The sequence below is a fragment of the Sciurus carolinensis genome, chromosome 3, assembly GCF_902686445.1.
Source record: "Sciurus carolinensis chromosome 3, mSciCar1.2, whole genome shotgun sequence".
Classification (NCBI taxonomy): domain Eukaryota; kingdom Metazoa; phylum Chordata; class Mammalia; order Rodentia; family Sciuridae; genus Sciurus; species Sciurus carolinensis.
In genome coordinates this window covers 19,556,198-19,577,744 of record NC_062215.1, presented here as the reverse complement: position 1 = coordinate 19,577,744, position 21,547 = coordinate 19,556,198, and the positions used below count along the sequence as shown (strand labels likewise).

The 21,547-nt window shown below is 45.7% G+C and overlaps 1 non-coding gene across 1 annotated transcript; it reads left to right on the top strand.

Moving 5' to 3' along the window:
- Positions 1-14,218: 14,218 nt before the first annotated feature.
- Positions 14,219-14,407, top strand: LOC124981587 (U2 spliceosomal RNA). Its single transcript, XR_007108089.1, has one exon. It is a non-coding gene; the product is annotated as a U2 spliceosomal RNA (small nuclear RNA).
- The last annotated feature ends 7,140 nt before the right edge of the window (positions 14,408-21,547 follow it).

The following is a 21,547-nucleotide window of genomic DNA, read 5'->3' as shown; positions in this document are numbered from 1 at the left end:
CCTTACTTTGGTTATCCAAAAGCAGATTGTTTGTCCTTTGCGTGCCTCTTGTTTTCTCTTTGTTCTTTTTGTGTTTTTTTTTTTTTTTTTCTGTCGTCGTTGGTCCTGTCGTTTACAATTGTCGTTTGTATTGGTAGGGAAATATGTAAAGTCTTGCGGGTAGCATTTTCTACGTGGAGATGAGAGAGAGTTCTTGCTCACTGCTTCCATCACGTTTTCTCGGCAAGCCCCGAACGATCTCTTTACTCGCCACTTTTCAACCTGGAGGGTCCTTCCATCTGCCAATTTCTCAGCAACCACCAAACTTGTAGTCTACAGTCACTCCGCGGTACCCATATGCCGTCTGTCCACTCGTTCCTGGCGTCTCTCTTGGCGGCAGGCTACTCCGTCAGCCTGCCAGACTTATACTTCCTGGCCCACTTGCAACACCCTTGCTTGGCATTAGGCTCTCTTCAGCCATCCAGCTGGATCTAACGCTGATCAGGGCTCTGACGCTGGATCTTGTCCTTCGCAACTGCTATAACCGCCCCCCCGCCCCCGCCCCATCCACTTCCTGGTGTGACATTCTTCCCACCAACTTCTACCCTCCATCTCCTATCCTTTGGGACCTGCCCCCTTTCGCTGTTCCTCATCTGCCTCACCCACCCCCATGGTTCCCCCATCCTGGTTTATCTGGATTGACTTCCTTGCATATACCCTCAGCTCCCTTGCCCCTTTCCTGTTCCGTCATCGCACACGGGTAACCTCCAGAGAGACATCCAGCCGGGATGGGCTCACCTCACTCCTCAGTGTGCTGAGACACAACCAACCACATTTGCCATCCAAGGACCAATAGGCCCTTTTTATTTTTATTTCTTAGATTTGAGTCATTTGGGGGGCAATATACAGAAATAAAATGTAGAAAGATTATCTGAAGAACACCGAGGGAGCAGGCTCCGCCCTCAGGAGCGCTTCCCACCTAGCATGAGAGGCCCTGGGTTCTTTCCGGGGTGGGATTAGGGGTGGGATTAGGGGTGGGATTAGGGGTGGGATTAGGGGTGGGATTAGGGGTGGGATTAGGGGTGGGATTAGGGGTGGTAGGGGTGGTAGGGGTGGTAGGGGTGGTGGTAGGGGTGGTGGTAGGGGTGGTGGTAGGGGACAACTGGAAGTTGAACCCAGGTGTGCTTTACCACTGAGCTACATCCCCTCCTTCTTATTTGGAAACAGGGTCTTGTTGACTTGCTGAGGCTGGCCCTGAACTTGTGATTCTCCTGCCTCAGCCTCCCCAGTTACCTGCATTACAGGTGTGTGCCACCACGCCCGGTCCCTGGGTTCTTAAGGAAAGAAAGAAAGAAAAGAAAAGAAAAGGAAAAAAAAAAAAATCCACAGAAAAAAATCCCATATTTTGTGTGTGGGGAGCAGTGACAGAGGATGGGAGAGCAGTGATGAGGTTGGGAGTCTCTGATGACTTCATGGCTGTGGCATGCCCAGTGAAAATGAGACACATACAAGTAACTCCTTCCATCTGCCATCTCCATCAGAGAGCAGAACTCCACCTGATCCCAGCTTAATCTTGAAAATGCCGTGTCTGTGAATCTTATTTGGCAATCCCCCTTCGCCCCTGGCTGGACCCAAGAGTTTGGTCGGGGCTGGTCGGGACAGCTGGTGGCCCGTAAAGGGACGGACACAGGGGAACTCTCCTCAGTCATTAGAAGAGGGGATGCTCCCAGAGGCGCACCATATAAGACAAAACAATCCTCAAAGGTAAGGAGGTCGGGGGAGCGAGTCAGAGTCAGGTGTAAAATGTGGGAAATACGGGATCCAAAGAAAGGGATCTTTATGTGTCTGTCCTTAGTGCTGTTAGAAGGGCACAGCTGTTACAACTGAGAAACTTTATTACTCAGACTTTCCCCTGGTTCCCTACAGAAGCAGCGGTTAAAGACAGGGACAACTGGCACCCTGCTTAAAGTTATGCTTGCAGCTCGAGGAATAAGAAAGAAAAAAGAGGCTCTCCAGAGAGAATATGAACTATCACACTGTGCTTTAAGGGAGTAGTCTTACAAAAGAAGAAATGATGACAGCAGTTTCCCTTACCTCTTAGTTTCTGCTGGATCTCTATCTCTCCCAGGCTTATATTTAAAACGTAAATTACAGAGCAGGCAAGATTTACAAGGCTTATGAAAAACCAGTTGAGACAAAAGAAAAAAATATGTCCCTTTTTCAATTCAAACTGCTTGCTGGCTCTCTTATCTGTTTTCAGCTGGCTTTCTGAACCTGTTCCTCCTTAAAGCTACAGCACAAAAAGAAAAGTGGAAAGATTCCGAATGTACAAGCTTTCTTTTTCTAAAATTTCTTATTTTTTTTTTCCTGACCACTTCACAGGCTTCCACATTGTTTAGATACCTGAACTCTGCACTGACTCTTATCTGAGCTAAAAGTACACTCTGACCTGATAAAGATGTTAGTGTTGCGACCATTTAATTTTTAGAAAACTCCTGGTTTTTGGAATTCTACATAATTTAATGTGTTTTTCTGATCTGTGTTGTTTTATCTAACTGTTAAGGTTTTTACACTCTGTCTTTGCTCAGAAGCCAGTTTCTCCAGGGTTAGCTCTTACATACATCAAAAAATTCTTTTTAATAAGTCCTAAGGAGGACATAGACACGGGGATGTTGGGAATGAGTCTGATAACCATGAAGGACCTGAACGCTTTGAGTTCAGTGTCCATCATGGCTGCTGGATTTCATACCTGGCATTTCCAATTGGACAGGTCCGTCCTCCTATTTAAGTCATAATATTAGAGTCTGGTGGGCTCTATCTTAATTTCTAATAGATGGAATCTAATAGAGGCTTTCATATGCATTAGTAACATTGCCTCCTACCTGCAGAGCTCCACCTACAAAAAGTCACAATATCTTTGTTTCTCCTCTGCCTTTTGTATGTGTGCACACCTGTGTCCTGTGTTGTCAAATCTGTATATAATGTACATGGTATCAGAGTTGGCAGAAAAATGAACTCTCGCCCATTAAAATTTAAATAGTGATGGATCCAGATAATTTAATTCCAATTAAGTAATCAGATAAATGTACAGATATCTTTAAATTCTAACGTGCACATTTTTTCTAGGTGGTCAATTAAAAGGGTCGATTTCTACAAAATGTCTATAATGTAATGTAATCTCCATTGCTCCAGGATTTTCCTTCAACGGGAAAGAGAAGGTTAATACAGTTAACTACGTTTGTCTGATATTTTTATCTTTCAGTTAAAGTGAGTAGATCAGATTTAACATACAGGGGATCCATCTTCATAAATGTGTTTTCTTAAATGGATAAATTTAAAAAGAAATTTGAGATTGCTATGTTTCTGGATCTTCACTAAAGCAAAATTACTGAGTTAAATTCTAGCAGGGTGTATTCTATATACAAAGGGTCCATAAAGTTTCAGCTGTGTTTCAGTTAAAGTACTGTAAACAAGATAAAGGTATTTCCTCTTACTAAGAGGAGTAATTTTTAAAATTCAAAAATTTCATAAGGACGATTTCAAATTGTAAATTGAAAAAAGGACCGAAGCTACAAAAGAGATGTAAGGTGTAGGAAGGAAAACAGCTATCAGGTTTGTAAAGGAAAAGAGGTAGAAGGTGTGAGTATGTGATAAGAAGGTTGTAAGTATGTGACGGGAAGTTGTGTGTAAGTGACAGCAAGTCTTGCGTCAGATTTAAAGATCTGTAAAGGAGATCCCTTCACCAGACACAGGGGAAATATCCACGTTCTTCTGATGTGAAATAGAGTTTAATCCTCTCTATGCTAAAGTAATAAAGATTTCTTAAATGTTAATTTGCTCTTACTTACCAAGATAATTTCTTATGCCTGCAAAGTTTTATTAAAAATGAATAAATAGCTAAACAGTCTTAAAAGAATTATTGTCTGTCCACCTCTGGTTAAACAATAACTGTTATTTTAGAGTATTATGCTACATTCCAGATTCTAATTTTTTTCCTCCAAAGTTAAACTTGGTTAATATAAAAACATCAGTGTAATTGTGCTGTTAACTGGTCTCTTTGTATCCTAAGAGTATTCATGTAGTCTTTTAAATATAAGGTTTAGGAGAACATTTTACAAAGCTGATATTCTCTGTAACAGTGGTCTATTTTAACAATAGCAAATTTGGTTAAAATTTATTTCCGTGATTTAATATTTTGTAATTAGATAAAAACAATCTGTCATAAATTATAAAATTTTGTGTTACTGTCCATGCTGAGAGGTAAACTTAAATATATTTTTAATGGACAATAAGGAAAGCCTGGTTTATTTCAGGTCTGTAACACGGGATGTAAACACATTTTGCTGTTCTTGCACAAAAGAGGATTAAAGCTCTCTGAACTTACTCATATTTCAGATGTAATGGTAAATTATGTTAACTGATTCACATAACTCAAAATGATGTGTAAAAACTTTATAAAATAATATTTAAAAGAAATTAAAGATTAGTTTCAAAGATAAAACACCTGATGTAAGATTTGCCAAGGGCCCGTACCTCATCTGAGTTAAGACTCGGCCTCTTACCTTATTCCATGTTAAGACAACCACTCAAGTTTATTTAAGTTAAGCTAAAAAAAAAAAAAAAAAAAGACTTTTGTTAAACAAATTACTATACTCTAAAACAACCATAATATAGAACTAAATAAAGGTTTAAAATTACAAAAACCATATTGATTGGCTTATGCCAATCGTTACAAATTAAATCTGTTTTTTTCTCTCGTTAAATTTCATCTTGTATTTTCCTTGTAAACTTTATACCTGTTGTCTATTAGTTCCTTTCAGAAGCACAAAAGTCCTTTCCTTCTTATATTTGGGCAGTCTAATTATAGGACACTTGATTGGTTCACAAAACTTACAAGTTACAACTCATGTTTTACCTATTTCAAAGATTTTCGTAAGTTATTGGGAGATTTTAACCGGTGAAAGCCTAGCTTACAATTATCTACTGCAGATTTGAGCCCTTCACTTGATATATTGTGTGGAAATCCCTCTCAGGCCTCTCCTCAACAGCCTGCTACAGAAGCAAAGGCCGCCTTAATAAAACTGTGATGGAGACTACACGACTTACTGAATAATTTACAGGAGCCGTACCTGTGTTGACGTTTCCTGTTCTCACACCCCCTACAGGGCCATAGAGCAGTCTTCAAAAGGTATTAAATGGTCCCACTTTGCTTAGTCTCCTCCAGAGTCTTTACCCCCATTTCATAATTGTGTTGCTCACCTTTCTTACTATCTTATTATTTTGTGCGGTGCTGGGGTTGAACCCAGGGCCTTGGCATGCAAGGCCAGGACTCTACGAACTGAGCTACACCCCAGCCCTCACCTTATTATTATAAAGACAGAAGCTCCGCCTTCTTTCGTCATCGTGCCCTTTTCAGTTTAACATCAACTTGGACAATCCCTACAGGCCTTCCAGGTGACTTTGACCAATTTTCCTGGCCAGTGAAACATTCACATCAGGCCATTTCCCACTGTTTGGCTGCTTTAGCAGTGCTAGGCGTCCATGACAAATTAAAAATCATACTAATGCTCCAGCTTATACTAGTTCATCTTTTCAACACTTTTGGGGACCGATCTCACATTGAACACCAAAACTGCCGTTCCTTATAATCCTCCAGGCCAGGCCATAGTAGAGTGAGCTCATTTACCTCTACAGTCACAATTACAAAAACAAAAAGGGGAAATAAAACCCACAAAATTGTTTAAGTCATGCTCTTTTCGTAAATTTTTGGGACCGTGATTCTGAAGGTTGCACTGCAGCTGAGCGACATGTGGCTCATAACGACTGTAGGCCCAACGGGTCTGGTCTGGTGGAAAGACTTACAAACAGGACAATGGAATGGACCAGACCCAGTGATTACGTGGGGGTAGAGGTTCCTGCTGGTATCCTTCCAGAAAGCGCCGCTCATCCTGTTTGGGTACCTGAACGTTCTCTTCGCCATCATCGTGGAAGACCTCCAACCGCGGTTCAGACGACTGAAACTCACAATGAAAGTGTTGATCCTGACACCCACCATGGACGAGATGGTGGGGAGGAAGAGGAAGAGAGCTTGACAAACCCAGAAGGCTGGGGACAATTGAAGAATCTGACGCACCAGCCTAAGATGGTAACGAACAGGGAAATGTTGACTCTCCTGCCACAATGCTTGTGGCCATGCTGGCTTATTAAGATGTCAGGGAAGTAGACTTGTGGGGAAACTACTGAACTACTTTCCAGATCCACCTGTAGTACACCCAGTTATGTGGACTGGAGAATCTAGTCCCATATTTACTAAAGATACACACATGAGGGGAGGCTTTCAGACAAACATATTACCACCTGTCCATTCAGTTGGAGGTAATTGTACTGCATACAGTGAGAGTCCACCTATATATGTTGGTCCCACCAATGATAATACTGGCTGTTTAAAAGTGACCCCAGAAGATAAGACGGCATATGAGGAAGCCAACGTAGCCAAACTCACTGGTTTTGGGGAGGTAACCAAGCACATTCATCAGACCGGTTGTTAAAAATGGGACTGACTGATGACATAACCGTGTTTCCCATGGAACATCCACCCAATACCTTACTGTCCTCATGTACTACTACAGAATTGGGTGCCCTTACTACATGGACGGAGTGTGCCAACAATGGGCCAGCACATCATAATATCTGCTGACCTCAGTGGTGGTGGCATGCAAAGAGATCTTTGGTGTTTGATAGCCACCCTAGATTTTGTTAACTTTACTAGTACCCCCTTACCCGACCTTGTGAATAAGGATTGTAAAGTGGCTTCTTGTTACGGCTTGCAAGCCTGTGTACAATCCCCTTCTGTTTTAATTACTGGAAGTGTAAAAGTAAACAGGAGAAGAAAAAGGTATCATGTCATTTTTTATGACCGTACTTTGACTGATTGTATTACGAGGTGTAACAGAGGACAAGGAACACCTGTGCCAAGACAACCTTCATTTCTTATGACTCCAGCTGATATTTCAGAGCCCTGGTATTCCAATACTGGAGTTCAAGTTCTACAGCAGATTCATGCCCAGTTGGATAGACAGTGTCATGCTCTTGGTCCTGTCATAATTGGAGTAGTTGCCTTGGTACCCGCTTTAGTCTCTGTCATGCTGCTGCTGTAGCTTTATCCAAAAGCATAAAGAATGCTCAATTTGTTAATGATTTGGCTCACTAGTAATAATCAGGCAAATATTGATGATACGTTAGAGGAAAAACTAATGCTTTAGAAGCTGCATTTATTAATGTGGGAAATGAACGTGCCGCTCTAAAATTTAGACGGGAGCTCGCTGCCATGCTAACTACAGATATGTTTGTGTCGCAGCAGCAAAGTATAATACATCTCAATTCCATTGGGAGAAAGTTAAAAATCGTTTAATGGGCATTTGGCAGAGAAATAACGATAGCCTCAGTCTTACGGAGCTACATCATCATATCTGGGACATTCGAGAAAGTCAAATGGATTCTGTGGATCCCGCGTGGCTTGCTAAACAAATACTTAATGATCCGAGTGGCTTTCATCTGTGGAATATGTTAAGTCATACAGTATGGTACGTTTTTGGAATTATATCCTTGCTACTAATTCTCTTTGGTGTTCTAACAATAGGATGCGAATCTTCTGAGGAGAAATCCAAGGACTCAAGTCTTAACCCACACTTGCATTTAAAAAATATAAAAGGGAGAGATGTAGAGTGGTGACAGAGACTGGGAGAGTAGTGACTGAGACTGGGGGTCTCTGATGCCTTCATGGCTGTGGCATGCCCGGTGCCTGGGAATGTTTCTGTGCAAGGGCACAGGATGCTTAGCTGCTGTGGCAATGCCCTGCACCAGGAGGCTCTGTGCAAGAGTCCTGTCAGCTCTGGCCTTGATCTCAGGCACACAGCCCTGGGAAGGAAGGAATTCTTATGCTAGACAACTACAGTGTCTCAGTGTCTCACCACTCCGCTTCTCCGGTTCCTGCCTCCTTTCCAGTAACTTTAAACAGTGCACTTTCTTGAGAGCTACACAAGGCTCCTAACGCTGCACTTTGCAACTGTGGATTGCAACTGTGGAAAAGCTACATAGGTGTCCTGGTTTCTGTAACTTTCCTGAATACAAAGGCTATGTTTGCTAGTCTTTAATCTGAGAATGAGACACACATAAATAAAGACTGCTGGTGGAACTCTTTGGATCCGCAGCTCCATCAGAGAGCAGAGCTCCACCTGATCCCAGCTTAATCTTGAAAATGCCGTGGATCCCCCTTCACCCCTGGCGGGACCCGAGAGTTTGGTCGGGGCCCTGGTCGCGACATTGTTTGTTCATATTTTTCAGATTTTGAAGGTCTATATACTTTAATTCTGCAACATCCTCACAATGCAAGGAACAGCTCGTTGGCCGTCAAGCGTGCATCTGGAACGTATGCAGCTTGTAAACACTGACTCCAGACTGCAATACATCTCCAGTAGGTTCTAGCTCATCCCCACTTCTGGTTCTTCTCCCACCTGCATCGGCCAAACACAGGATGTTTTCCAGTGTTTCCTTAACCTTCGATAGATAGCTCGTAAGTTCATTGAGCAGCAAATCTTGGAGTGTGGCAAAATTTATCTAGCATACTGTCCTTTGATAGTGCGAAGTCGCCCTAGCCTCCGGCTCCCCTAGTTGTCCTTTGCATTTACCTTCTGATCCCGTCACATGGCGAGAGATGTGTTCCCCTGCCAATTTTATTTTCTTTGCCATCCTGGATGGAAAATAATTTTTTTTTTTTTTTTTTTTTTTTTTTTTTTTTTTTTTTGGTCCTAGGGATTGAATCTAGGGGTGCTTAACCCCTGAGTCACATCCCCAGCCCCTTTTGGTATTTTATTTCGAGACAGGGTCTCGCTGATTGCTTAGGGCCTCGCTAAGTGGCTAAGACTGGCTTTTGAACTTGCGATGTTCTTGCCTCAGCCTCCGAGGCGAGCCGCTGGGATCACAGGCGTGCGCCACGGCTTCTGGAGCATTTCTGAATTCTGACTGTGTTCAAGGAGAGCGAAATCCAGAGCACAGAGATGGTGCTCACAGCTTGGTAATCCGTCTGGAGGGACCGTTCACTCCTTTGGGCAAGGCAACCAGAGCTGAAGGATGATGTTCCACCGCGGCATCATCCTTCCAGCGAGTCCGTCATCCTCTTCCTTTCCTGAATCTCGGGAACTTTTTCCATGTCCTACGGAATCCCGGAGACACTACGGAAGAACTCCTAGGGTGAGGACACAGCAAAGTGTCTCAAGACACAGGAAAACTGCCATCTCTAGGATCCCATCTTGTGTCTTGTCTCTGGAGAAAGACAGAAGCAGCCCCGGAAACGGACCTGGCCCCGGCAGGACTTGCCCTGCTCAACACAGTGGCCGCTGCCATGTTGCCCACTGCGGGCCTTCCTCGCTCTACTCTTTCCTCCTTGCTGACGAGAGTCCTTAAGTTACCCCAGTCAGAGAAGCAGCCCGTCGGGAGGGAGGCCTGGCTTGCTCACCCTCTCCTCAAACCACCTCACGCAAGCCAGCCTCCGAAACCGTTCCTGACAGCCTCTTACTGAGACACCCGCAAGGCTCTCCATGGAGGACAAAACAGGGGAACAGGGAAAACCCGGCTCGCTTCGCTGACACGTGTGTTCCTGGTGGCCTCTGGCTGGAGGGCGTTGATAAGCTGTTAAGAAGGCCCGCCAAGGGACCCATGCTAACGGATGCAAGACAGAAGGAGTGTGAGTCGAAGAAGAAAGAAAAGAACCGGGCAGGGTGGCCTACTCCCAGAAACTCAGAAGGCTCAGGCAGGAGGATCACGTGTTCCAGGCCAGGCTGGGCCAGCGCAGGGACTGGCCTTGTCTCAAACAGAAACTAAGGCCCAGTGGTAGCGCACCCCTGGGTTCGATCCCCCGTACCACGAAAAGAGAAAAGAAACCCCCCTCCACCACCCCCCTACACACCAAACACTGGAAGACTCGGAGTGGAATCAAAGTAACGAAACAGCCCACATTTACATCCAGAACGGCTCAGAGAAGACACTGTAAGGGAGCGGGGCGGCGGCAGAGAAGAACGGATTCGCCATAACGAAGCGCCACCAGAGACCGGGTGGGTGACCGCAGCCACAGACAGATGTCTCCTCACAGTTCCGGGGCTGGAAGTCGCGGAGCAAGGTCCAGAGGGGTCGCTTTCTGATGAGGCTCCCTTCGTGGCGCAGGTGGCAGCCCTTCTCGCTGCATCCTCACGGAGCCTTCTCTCTTGTTTTGTGCTGGCGTGCGTGCGCGCGTGCGTGCGTGGTGGTGTGTGTCGTGCGTGGGTGGCGCGCCCAGGGCGCCGGGGGCGGGGTAGAGCCGCTTCCCTCCACCGCATTCCTTTCTTTCCAGCTTTCTCTTTTAACTGCTTAATTCTACACAATCTATTGTTTCCGTATTTTTTGTTTATGGTGCGTTATAGCTGCCATAATGGGGGATTTGTTGTTCCACATTGTACATGCACACATCGTGACATGTAATGTGGCCAATATCAATCCCTGGTATTCCCCTTTTCTCCCCCCTCCTCTCCCCCCCATCCCCTTTCCTCTACTCTTCGATTTTCGTGGGCCAGCCCTTCCCACTTTTTCCTTTTTCCTCTCTAGTTTCCCACAATCTCATGTCCTCTCTTATAAAGACGGGAATCCTACTGGATGAGGGCCCACACCCTCGTGACCTCATTGAACCCTAATTACTTTGCTTGGAGGCCTCAGCTCCAAACGCGGGGCCCAAGTGTGGGTTTAGCGAGGGGCGGTTAGGGCCTTCCACAGGAAAGGGGGTTGGGACTGGGGACAGGCCACCGACATTCAGTCCACAACAAAGAACGACTATAATCCTGGATCCAGCGGATCCTGGTGGTAGACCAAGGGGTAACTTTGCCATCACTAGCAGGCGGGCACCCTTAGTGCTGGGCACAGCAGCTAACTCATCTTCTTCCTCCCTACTCCGTTCATCTCCACTTTTCCAGGCCGCTGTCTCTTACTTTCCTCTCCACCCTGCCCCACACTCAGCTGAGCACCTTGCTTCAGAAGGAAGTATTACTGTAGATGCAATCGGAGGCTTCCAGGATTAGGTGCGGGACCGCCCCACTCTCCTCCAGAGCCCAGATGAGCCGCCACAGCTCCTGGCAAAGGGCTGCCCCGCACCTGAGCACCTGAGCCCATCCACTCTCCTTGCCCCTGGCAACGCTCTCCTATTCGCCTCCCCCATGGCCCCCCGATGTTCCCATCTGGATGGCACTTCTCCACCAGCACGTCAGTTGTGTTATTTCTTTCCATCCTAACATAAACCCGACCGACCTACTTCACCCCACGGCTACCACCCCATTCCTCTTTTACAAAGAAATTCCTCCAAAGGGTCGTCTCTATTTCTCCCTCCCCAGTTCCTCTCGTTCTCCCTCTACAGTGTTGAGATTATCTTGAAATAACTTCACACTGGTCAGGCGTGGTTGCACATGCCTTTAATCCCAGCAGCTCGGGATTAAAGCTGAGGCAGGAGGATGGCAAGTTTGAGGCCAGCCTCAACAAACCCAGCGAGGCTCTAAGCAACTTAGCGAAACCCTGTCTCACAATGAGAAAGAAAAATAAAAGAACAAAGAAAAAGGGCTGGGAATGCGGCTCATTGGTACAAGCACCCCCAGGTTCAATCCCCCGTACCAAACACACATACACACATATAAACTTCACACTTACAGAAAAGTTAACAACAATTGTACGGAGAACCTCTCTGTAGTCTTTACCCAGGCCCGCCAACCGTCAACAGGGCCACATTTGCCTTTGTAACTCTCCCTTTATAATATTTTCCCCCTGAAATGGAAAAGAACCAAAGTAACACCATTTTGTTCTGACCTGACTCCATCGTATGCTTGCTTGTAATGTTTTCCTTTTCAGCTTCCCGAAGCTGTATCTGCATTGACAGTACAGCAGGACCTTCCCTCCTCCCTGACTATGGCCCTGATGTATAACAAAAATGACTCAGAAATGTACAAAGCTATTCTCTCATGTAACCAAAATACCTGTCTCAACAAGGTCTTTTCTGACCTACGTGTGCCTCAATTGTTCTTGTGATTTTACCTTTATGAACCCCCTGCACCGCCATACTCGGGGCTGTTCCCCAATAAATAGCCATTTGGGGCGTTGTGTGACAGCTGGCGGTTAATAAAGACTCTCAAATTTGGACTTCTCAGTGGTGATCGGGCTGTTCTAAATTGTGCCTAAACACCCCGAAACACACACATATTTTTCGAAACACGAAGACACCCACATATTTTTCTTTATTGAGACATTTTGCAGGTTGCACAAAGCAATGTCCCATCACCCCCAAAGACTTAAGCGTGTCTTTCCTGGGAACACGGCCTTCTGAACCCTATACTATAAGCCACAGTCCAAGTTCAGATTTCTCCCGCTGTCTACCGCTGTCCCAAAGCATCCTGCAGAGCGATTTGTTTTCCTGGTCCCGGACCCAGTCTGGGATCCCTTGCTGCACTCAGTTGCCAGTTCTCTTTCCGTCTCCTCAGCCTTTGCGCCTCTTTCACAACAGGGACTTTCTTTGAAGACTGCAGGATCCTTATTCTGTAGAATGGCCCTCAGTTTGGATCTTGCCCTCTTTTGAACACGCCCCAGTCAGCCTCCTATGCGGTGGGGAACCTGCTCCTCAAGGTCCACCGTCAGTCCCCACCTCACCTGAAGCCTCAGCAGCTACCAGGTTGAGCATTCGCTGGTTCTTGAACTACCTTCAGGGCGTGGTTTCCAGAAAACCTTGCTCTCCCGATTTTCCATCCGCCTGTTCCTTCTAGTGTCCTTGACATTGTTCTCATGCCCCGCCCCGCCCCCCCCCCCCTAACTTGTGGTGGGTGGACGCCCTCTCTCCCTTGGGGAGCTCCTCCCAACCCACGGCCGAGGGTCCCCACTTCTCTGCTGACAGTTCTCAAAACAGCTCGGGCCTGCAGTACAGCCTGGTACACACCCAGCTGCCTAGCTGCCACCTCCTCACGGCTCTCCGAGGCGCAGCTCTAGCTTGTCCTCTGCCAAAGTGAGCTCCGAACAGGGCACGCACCGCCCCCCCCCCACGCCCCCACCTCCAGCCTCCTCGACAAAGTTGCTCCTCTCCCAACTCAGAATGTGACAACCGTGTTCTTCCCAGTCGCTCTGGCCAGAACCCCTGGAGTCGCCTTCCATTCCTCTCTTTCACATCCATAGGTCCCCCAGATGTCCGAAAATGCCGGCAGCTCTACTTTCTCCCCCTGCACTGCGACGAGCCCGGGCCCAAGCGCTCGCTCTCGCTTTCCTGGGAGGACGCAATCCCTTCTGCTCACCGGTCCTTCTGCTCCTCTGCCCTCGCCCCCGTCGGGCCAGCCCGAAGCGTTGAGCGGCAGTACGTCTCACCGCGCCGCCGCCCACGCTCAGAACCAACCCTTCCTCCGCCTCTTGCCTTCTCCCAGGAGGAGAGGCCACAAGTCCCCCGGACCCGCTCGCCCACTCCCTCTCCCACCCGGTCTCCTCCTGCTGTCCCCGCCCGCCCCAGTCATTCGGGCCTCCGACGCCGGTCGCTGAACCCGCGGTTCCCTCCCCCTTTCCAGGCTCCTCCCCTCCCGCCCTGAAAGCAGCGGATTTAACAGCGCAGTTAACGGACTCGAGCCCCCAAGGGTCCCCTTTCCCAAGACCCCGCCCACCCCTTGAGCCAGCGGGAGCGTGCGTTCCTCCGGGGACAGTATTCTGGCGACCGACACCCCCAAGCCCCCAGAAAGTTGACCTCATCTCTTAAAAAAAAAAAAAAAAATTGAAAGATTAAGCACGAAGGAAAAAATGCTGGGAAGGAAACCTCGTAGTGTCGTTTGCCTCTTTCTCGTCCTGGCTTTTCCTCCCGTTCTCGGGCCATGAGACCGAAAGAGCTTTCTCGCTAATTGTTTTACCGGCGGTGTTCTGTTCCAAGGCGAGAGGGCGGGCACCGGAAGCCCGGCACGGCTTGTGCGGGGGGGCATGCAAATTTACAATGTCTCTTTCTCCCGGGAGCTATGGGAGCAAAGAAAAAGGTGAAATTTCCCCCCGAACGAGCAATAATCTGACGAATTTTTCCTGCTTCACAAAATTGAATCCCTTGCGCAAAGTGAAGCGGGGATAGGGTGGGCCTTTAAGTGAGCGTGAGTTCTGTCACCGTGAGCTGAAAATGTGTGTGGCAAGGAGTGCCATGGGTGCCCGAGAGCCAACAGGCATCGCTTCTCGGCCTTTTGGCTAAGATCAAGTGTAGTATCTGTTCTTATCAGTTTAATATCTGATACGTCCTCTATCCGAGGACAATATTAAATGGATTTTTGGAGCAGGGAGATGGAATAGGAGCTTGCTCCGTCCACTCCACGCATCGACCTGGTATTGCAGTACCTCCAGGAACGGTGCACCCCCCTCGGGGGAAAATAGTGGTTGTTAAAGATCAGATGGGTGCGGTGTGGTCTGCTTTACTTGTTTTTTTTTTTTGTTGTCGTTCTTCGTAGGGTTGCTTGTGCTTTTTGCTTTTCTCTCGCGCGTTTCTGGAGCAGTTGTTACTCTTTCCTGCCTGCTATGGGTGCTGCCCAGGTTTTTCTTTCATCGTGTGTGGGAAAGCCTCTGTTTTCCTTGAAGCGCCGCCGGCCCCCGCCGCCAGTGGGCTTTGAGAGCGTGTTTTTGGTTGCTCTCCACCACCTCCCGTTTTCTGTCTTTTCTTTTCCTCTCGGGAGTGTCAGCCGGTATCTGCCCCGCTCCCCACTTGCCTGAGTGGCAAGTGTTGCTCAGTACAGGGTTTAGGATTATGCTGGTGAGCCCGCGACGGGAGTGACTGAGTCTTAAGCTGCAGTTCCTCGGTGACTTCGTACCGTAAGCTTATTTCTCTCCTACTCACTTTCTCTATCCTTCTTGCTTTCACACTCTTTCTTGCACATGCCCTTTCTCGTTCTCTTTCTTTTCCTCTCATTTTCTCTCTTACCCTGCAGGAAGTTACTCTGTTTGCTTAATTAACTCCCTTATGTGAGGGGGAAAAAAAAAAAAAAAATCCCACTGGCTCAGGAGGCTGAGGCAGGACGATGGCAAGGTCAAAACCAGCCTTAGCAACTTAACGAGACTAAGCAACTCAGTGCAGAGCTTGGGGAAGTGGTTTAGTGGTTACATGCCCCCTGAGTTCAATCCCCAATACAAACGATGTGGGGGGTGGGGGTTAAAAGGGGAAAAAGAACCCGAGAGGATAGAATACTGGTGTTTAATTTAGACTCCAGAAGCTATGCATATCCAAGCGAAGGAAGGGATGGCAGCAATGTCAACGGGATATTAAGATTTTGTTTTTCGGGGGAAGAACAAGGAATATTTTGAAGGACAACACTAACAGCTTGGGAGTAATTATGGCCACGCATTTTTTTTTATTAAAATCTTTATTTTTACAGACTGCATTTTGATTGCTCGTACACAATGTAGATTCACACCATTCATGTAATCACACATACATTTATTATCTATTATTGAGGTATGATTTGTATTCCCAGGCATTTGGGCTTATTTGTGATTTTTAACTTGACTTGGTTTCTTCTTTGATTGGTTTTTCCTTTAAGATAGTTCCTCCCTTTGCTGACCTACAATGTTGTTTTTCATTTTCTCCTCGTGGAATATTTTGCCCCCTTTCCTTACAGCAGTAAGGAGTTCCTAAAGCAAAAAGGGGGATTGAAACCAGAATTGGGGACAGGCAGTTAGTGTAGAAATAGGGGATCAAATCAAATCCAGGAAACGGAGGCCATCAAAGCCATCGGCCTCTGGAAGTTGGGAGACTGCCCCCCCCCCCCATGGAATGCCAAGGATCTGCAGAGCTCATCGATTACCAGACTTACCTGGCTAAATCACTTTGACCCTTCCCCTGCCCATTCGCTTCTCACTTTATGCATCTCACCCGCAAATCCAGGCCTAATCACATAGGCCAGAAGGAGAGAGAAGGGGGAGAGAACTGGAGAACAAAAGAGACCCTATAAAGTAAGTCCAGGTACTTCTTGTGCACTCCGTAAAAATTACCTTTAAACATCAAGATATCACACATCTGTTCCTACTGACGAAAAATCCTATTACCCTTTAAAAGTGTTACAGAAACCAACTCTACTGATTTGTTTGACCACCCTAGAAAAATATGTGGGTTACTAATTGTAAAGACATTTTTATCTGTTTAACCAATTTATGAACTTTAAAAGAATGTTTAAGTCATGTGGACTGAAAAGTATTCTGATCCATTTATGAAATTTATGAGTATTCCTTTTTCTATAGCCAATTTTGATACTGATACGCTCTTTACCTGTGACGAGTCCTGCTTCCTCAGCTGTTGAAGTATAACGCCGGTGAAGCACGCCGAGGCAAATGTAGAGTGGAAATGCAGCTTTATTAAAGAAAAGTAAAAGCAGTTTCTCCCGGTGGAAGAAGGGGACCCAAAGGCGGAATCCATGGGATGAGCAAATCTTGTCCTTTTGTTTTGTTTTGTTTTGTTTTGTTTTTTTGTAAATGTAAGGAAATCCCATGAAACCATGCCGGACATGGGAAATCACCTAAGGGAGTTTATTAAGCAAACAGAGTTTCTCCCTGCAGGGTAAGGGAGAAAATGAGAGGAAGAGAAAGGAAAGAGAAAGGGCGCGTGCTAGAGAGAGTGGAAAGTGAGGAGGAGGAAAAGCAAGTGTGTAGGAGAGAGAAGCAAGAAGGGAAAGATGGCGGTTGAATTCTGCCGGGCTAACAGGGGACCAATATCAGAGAAGGATACTTGCAAGCTGACTGATGAACCAATAGCTAGCTAGGATGTTCACAGATTGACAAGTGGTTGGAAGGGGGGAAAATGGCTGCACCAGAAAGGGTGGGGGAGCAGCTTTATACATTATATTCCCCCATTTCTGTTTTTATAAGAAAATCTTTTGCTCTCCAGTTCTTTTTGAAGCCTTCTCTCTCCTTCCTGCCTAAGTGACTGGGGCTGGTTTTGCAGGTGAGATGTAAAAAGTCCATTCTCCTTCCAGACTTCCAAAGGCAGATGGTTTTCATGGACTTCATTTCCTCGATTTGACTGATCCCCTATTTCTACACTAACTGCCTGTCCCCAATTCTGACTTCTTTTACCCCTCTAATTCTAGGAACTCCTTTGCTGTAGGGAAAAGGGGTTGATGACCGATCTGGCTTCTTCGAGCTGGAAAGGGGCAGCATGGATCAAGCAGTTTGTAGTTTCCTTTTTAGAAATCGGGTCAATTAAGGGGTCCATGGTAGAAGTCTGGTTGGGAAGAGCAGGTTGTAAAGGCATCTGGGGGTGGGTGCTTCTCCATTGCAATGTAACAGATGTCCAAAAATAACTCTAGAGTTGGATAAAAGAACTGATCAAAAATTATTAACCTAGGTATGTAGGATCAAAATTGTGAGCTCAAAAATACAGCATTTAAGAAAAACAAAAGTCCTGAAGTCCGGTGATGAATGCAGAGCAGAGCTTCTGGGCAGAAAGGATGGTGGGGCCGTGTCCAGGGGCACTGGGGCTTAGATGGGGTTCCACTTGCTTAAGAGACAGTGGAAGATCCCATCCGAGTCACGGCACCAATGTAAGGAAATCCCAGGAAACCACGCCAGACACGGGAAATCACATAAGGGAGTTTATTAAGCAAACAGAGTGTCTCCCTGCAGGGTAAGAGAGAAAATGAGAGGAAAAGAGGGAACAAGAAAGGGTGCGCGCTAGAGAGAGTGGAAAGCAAGGAGGAAAAGCAAGTGTGTAGGAAAGAGCAAATCTTGTCCTTTTTATGGGTTTTATTCTCCCATTCTCTTCCCCTTATCTCTTTCCTTCCTACCTACGGGATTAGGCCTGGTTTTGCAGGTGAGATGTAAAAAGTGAAAAGCGGATGGGGCAGGGGGAGGGTCAAAGTGATTCAGACAGGCAAGGGCCCAGGGGGCATTAATCAGCACCTTCCTGCCTGTAGTCTCTGACAAGCACAGGTAAATTTGTTTATCAATGGGTTCTGCAGGTGCTTGACATTCCATTCTCCCAGGGCAGTCTCCAACTTCCAGAGGCAGATGGCTTTATGGCCTCCATTTTCTTGATCTGACCCGATTTCCTATTTCTACACTGCCTGTCCCCAATTCTGGCTTCAATACCGTGTGCATGATACAGAAACACGTGCACAACATAATACACAGATGCACACAAATACTTGCAAAACCATCAGAAAACAAATATAACTTTTTCTTAAGCAATTGCTCTCTGAACAAAAAGATAGCAGGAAAAACAGGACTAAAAACTGCAGCTGCACAAAACAAGACTTAATGGATCAGAATGTGTGTTGATTTAGGCATGCAGGACCAAATGTGAATCCATCATAGAAAATGTAAGCTTAAACAAGACAGGGATTTTGAATAAAAAATGATGTGGCAGTACAGAGAGATCCAAGATGGTAGACTAGAAGGTGGCTGCATAACTTGACACTCCATAACTTGGGTTTCAAGCAGAGAATGTCTCTTGGTGAGGCACTTTTTGCAGCTTATCGATTTCCTGCTGTTTATCCCATTTGTCTACTGCAATCACCTGCAGTCTGCCAGCATATCGACTACTTTTTGAGTGCAGATTGCTCACTGTCTGTCGCTTATCATCCGCCATTTGCCTGCTGCTTGCCTGTTCATTGTCTGCCTTTCACCTACCCATCACCCACCACTCGAGGTTCACCTGCTGATCGTTCCACCAGCACCCAGCTGGCCTCCAGTGGAGCTCCAGCTGCCTGCTGTTTCCTGGAAGTCCACTGTCACAGTACCTGCAGGTTTGGTTACACTGGCTGCCAACATTTTGAGACAACAGCCAGGACCTGTAGGATCCCTGGCTAGACTGACTGAACCCCGTCTCCAGGACCCACAGTCTGACCTACCACTCCCTGCCTCCAGGACCCCTTCCCCACCAACCGCACCCGCCTCCAGGACCTCCAGCAGACCACGCCCCATGCTGCAACTCCCCATTTGCCAACACATTTGGAAGCCAGAGCGGCCATCTTGGATTATCCTGGAAGCCAGTAGCTCCCATTTTTAGGTGGGGCAAATCCCATCCTGAGAGGCCTGCTGGAGACTGGAAGCTCATTTTCAGGGACCTCTCATACATCAGGCTACTGAAGACTGGGAGGTTTGAAAACTATGACTGTTATAGTGTAGACTGTTTTTTCTTTTACTTTTCCCTCCTTTTTGAAAATTTTAAAGTTTTTATTCCTTTACTTTTCTCGCTCTATTTTCCTTTTATTTACCTGTTTCCTCAGAGTCAATTTCTCCCTTTTCTCATGCTAACAACCAACTTCTTTTGATTACACTTTTACTCTACGATCTGGAACTTCTATATACTCTTTTCTTATCCCATTAACAGTTACAACCTACACCCCTCCGCATCCTCTTTGTTCTCCATTAGAAACTGCAGACCTTATTGCAAATCTATTCGTTATACTGAAGATAATAATTGAACTCATTCTGTTTATTATGACAATATTGTTAACATCCCCATAAGGACTATTTGGTTTAGGGTTGCATATTGTCTGTACTGGGCACTGCTAATATTGACCTCCCCCTTAAATAAAAGGTTTTGAACCGCAAAAAAAAAAAAAAAAAAAAAAAAAGTATATATATATATATGATGATTCTTTTTTTCACGGTGCTGGGGATTGAACCCAGGGCCTTGTGTTTGCGAGGCAAGCACTATCAACTGAGCTATATCTCCAAACCTTAAGATGATTCTTGAATCAAAGAATGAGATAAGAGAGCAAATGCAGGCAATGAATGATCACTCCAATAAGCAGTTGAAAGAGTAACTGCAGGAAGCAAAAGATCGTTATCAACAAAAGATATTCTGAAAAAAAAAGGAAATTCTTGAAATGAAGGAAACACTAAACCAAATTAAAAACTCAATGGATGGACTGGGGTTGTGGCTCAGTGGAGGAGTACTTGCCTGGCATATGTGAGGCTCTGGGTTCAAATCTCAGTACCACATAAAAATAAACAAAATAAAGGAATTGTATCTATCTACAACTAATGTTAAAAAAAAAAAAAAAACCTCAATGGAAAGCATCACCAACAGACTAGACCATTCAGAAGACAGAAACTCAGACAATGAAGACAAAATATTTACTCTTGAAAATAAAGTTGCCCAAACAGATAAGATGGTAAGAAATCATGAACAGAATCTCCAAGAACTATGGGACATCATGAAAAGACCAAATTTAAGAATTATTGGGATTGAGGAAGGCACAGACATACAAACTAAAGAAATGAACAACCTATTCGATGAAATAATATCAGCAAATTTCCGAAACCTGGAAAATGAAATGGAAAATCAAATACAAGAGCCTTATAGAACACCAAATGCACAAAATCACAACAAATCCACACCAAGTCACATTATAATGAAATGCCTAACACACAGAATATAGGATTTTTAAACTCTGCTAGAGAAAAGCATCAGCTTACATATAGGGGTAAATCAATACTGATATCAGCAGATTTCTCAGCCCAGACACTAAAAGTTAGAAGGGCTTGGAACAACATATTTCAAGCTCTGAAAGAACAGGGTTGCCAACCAAGAATCCTGTACCCAGTAAATCTAACCTTCAGATTTGAAGATGAAATAAAATCCTTCCATGAGAAACAAAAGTGAAAAGAGGGGCTGGAAAGATAGCTCAGCTGGTAGAGTGCTTGCCTCACAACCACAAGGCCCTGAGTTCGATCCCCAGTACCGAAAAAAAAAAAAAAAGTGAAAAGAATTTACAAATAGAAAGCCTGCACTACAGAATATTCTCAACAAAATATTCCACGAGGAGGAAATGAAAACAACATTGTAGGTCAGCAAAGGGAGGAAATACCTTAAAGGAAAAACCAACCAATCAAGAAGAAACCTGTAGGGGTGCCAGCCTAGCTCAGGTGCAGGTAAAGGCCGTGGACTCAAGACCCTCAGACCCCAGGAATTGGGTGAAAGCAGGCTTGTGTCGAGCAGAGTGCAAACTCGTTTATTGCAGGAACAAGTATACATTTTATAAGTTTCTTGCCCAATCATAATGTGCCATGGGGAAATCAGACCATCAGGCTCCTATACTGGTACCGGGGTAACACTAGGTCAACTTGGGGCAGTTGTGTACATTCCTCCGAGGTCAGAGCGGATGCTCGCTCCGCACGTTTTCACACTTGAGCCCTAAACTGCCCCGAGCGAAGAACTAGGATTTCTCCCAACATTTCCCCCTTTTATTAATTTAGCAAGGGATTTCTTCAGGAGGACCTGATTGACCTGAACTCACATGAGTATCTTGTTGAAAATGGACTAGAAAAACTTAAAAACTGCAAGTATTGTAAGGAAAAGTATGCAGGCTAACCCTAGCATTACAGTAGGATTTAGCATATTAAGCACAAATTATTTAAAGGTAATAACAAAGGCCTCTCCCTGGAGGGAGAAGGGGGTCACCACTGATGTTCTAAAGCCCCAGTGAGCGCACCATACACCTTTATAGGTTAGGGTCTTTTTTTCTCCAGTTCTCTCCCCCTTCTCTCTCCTTCTGGCCTATGTGAT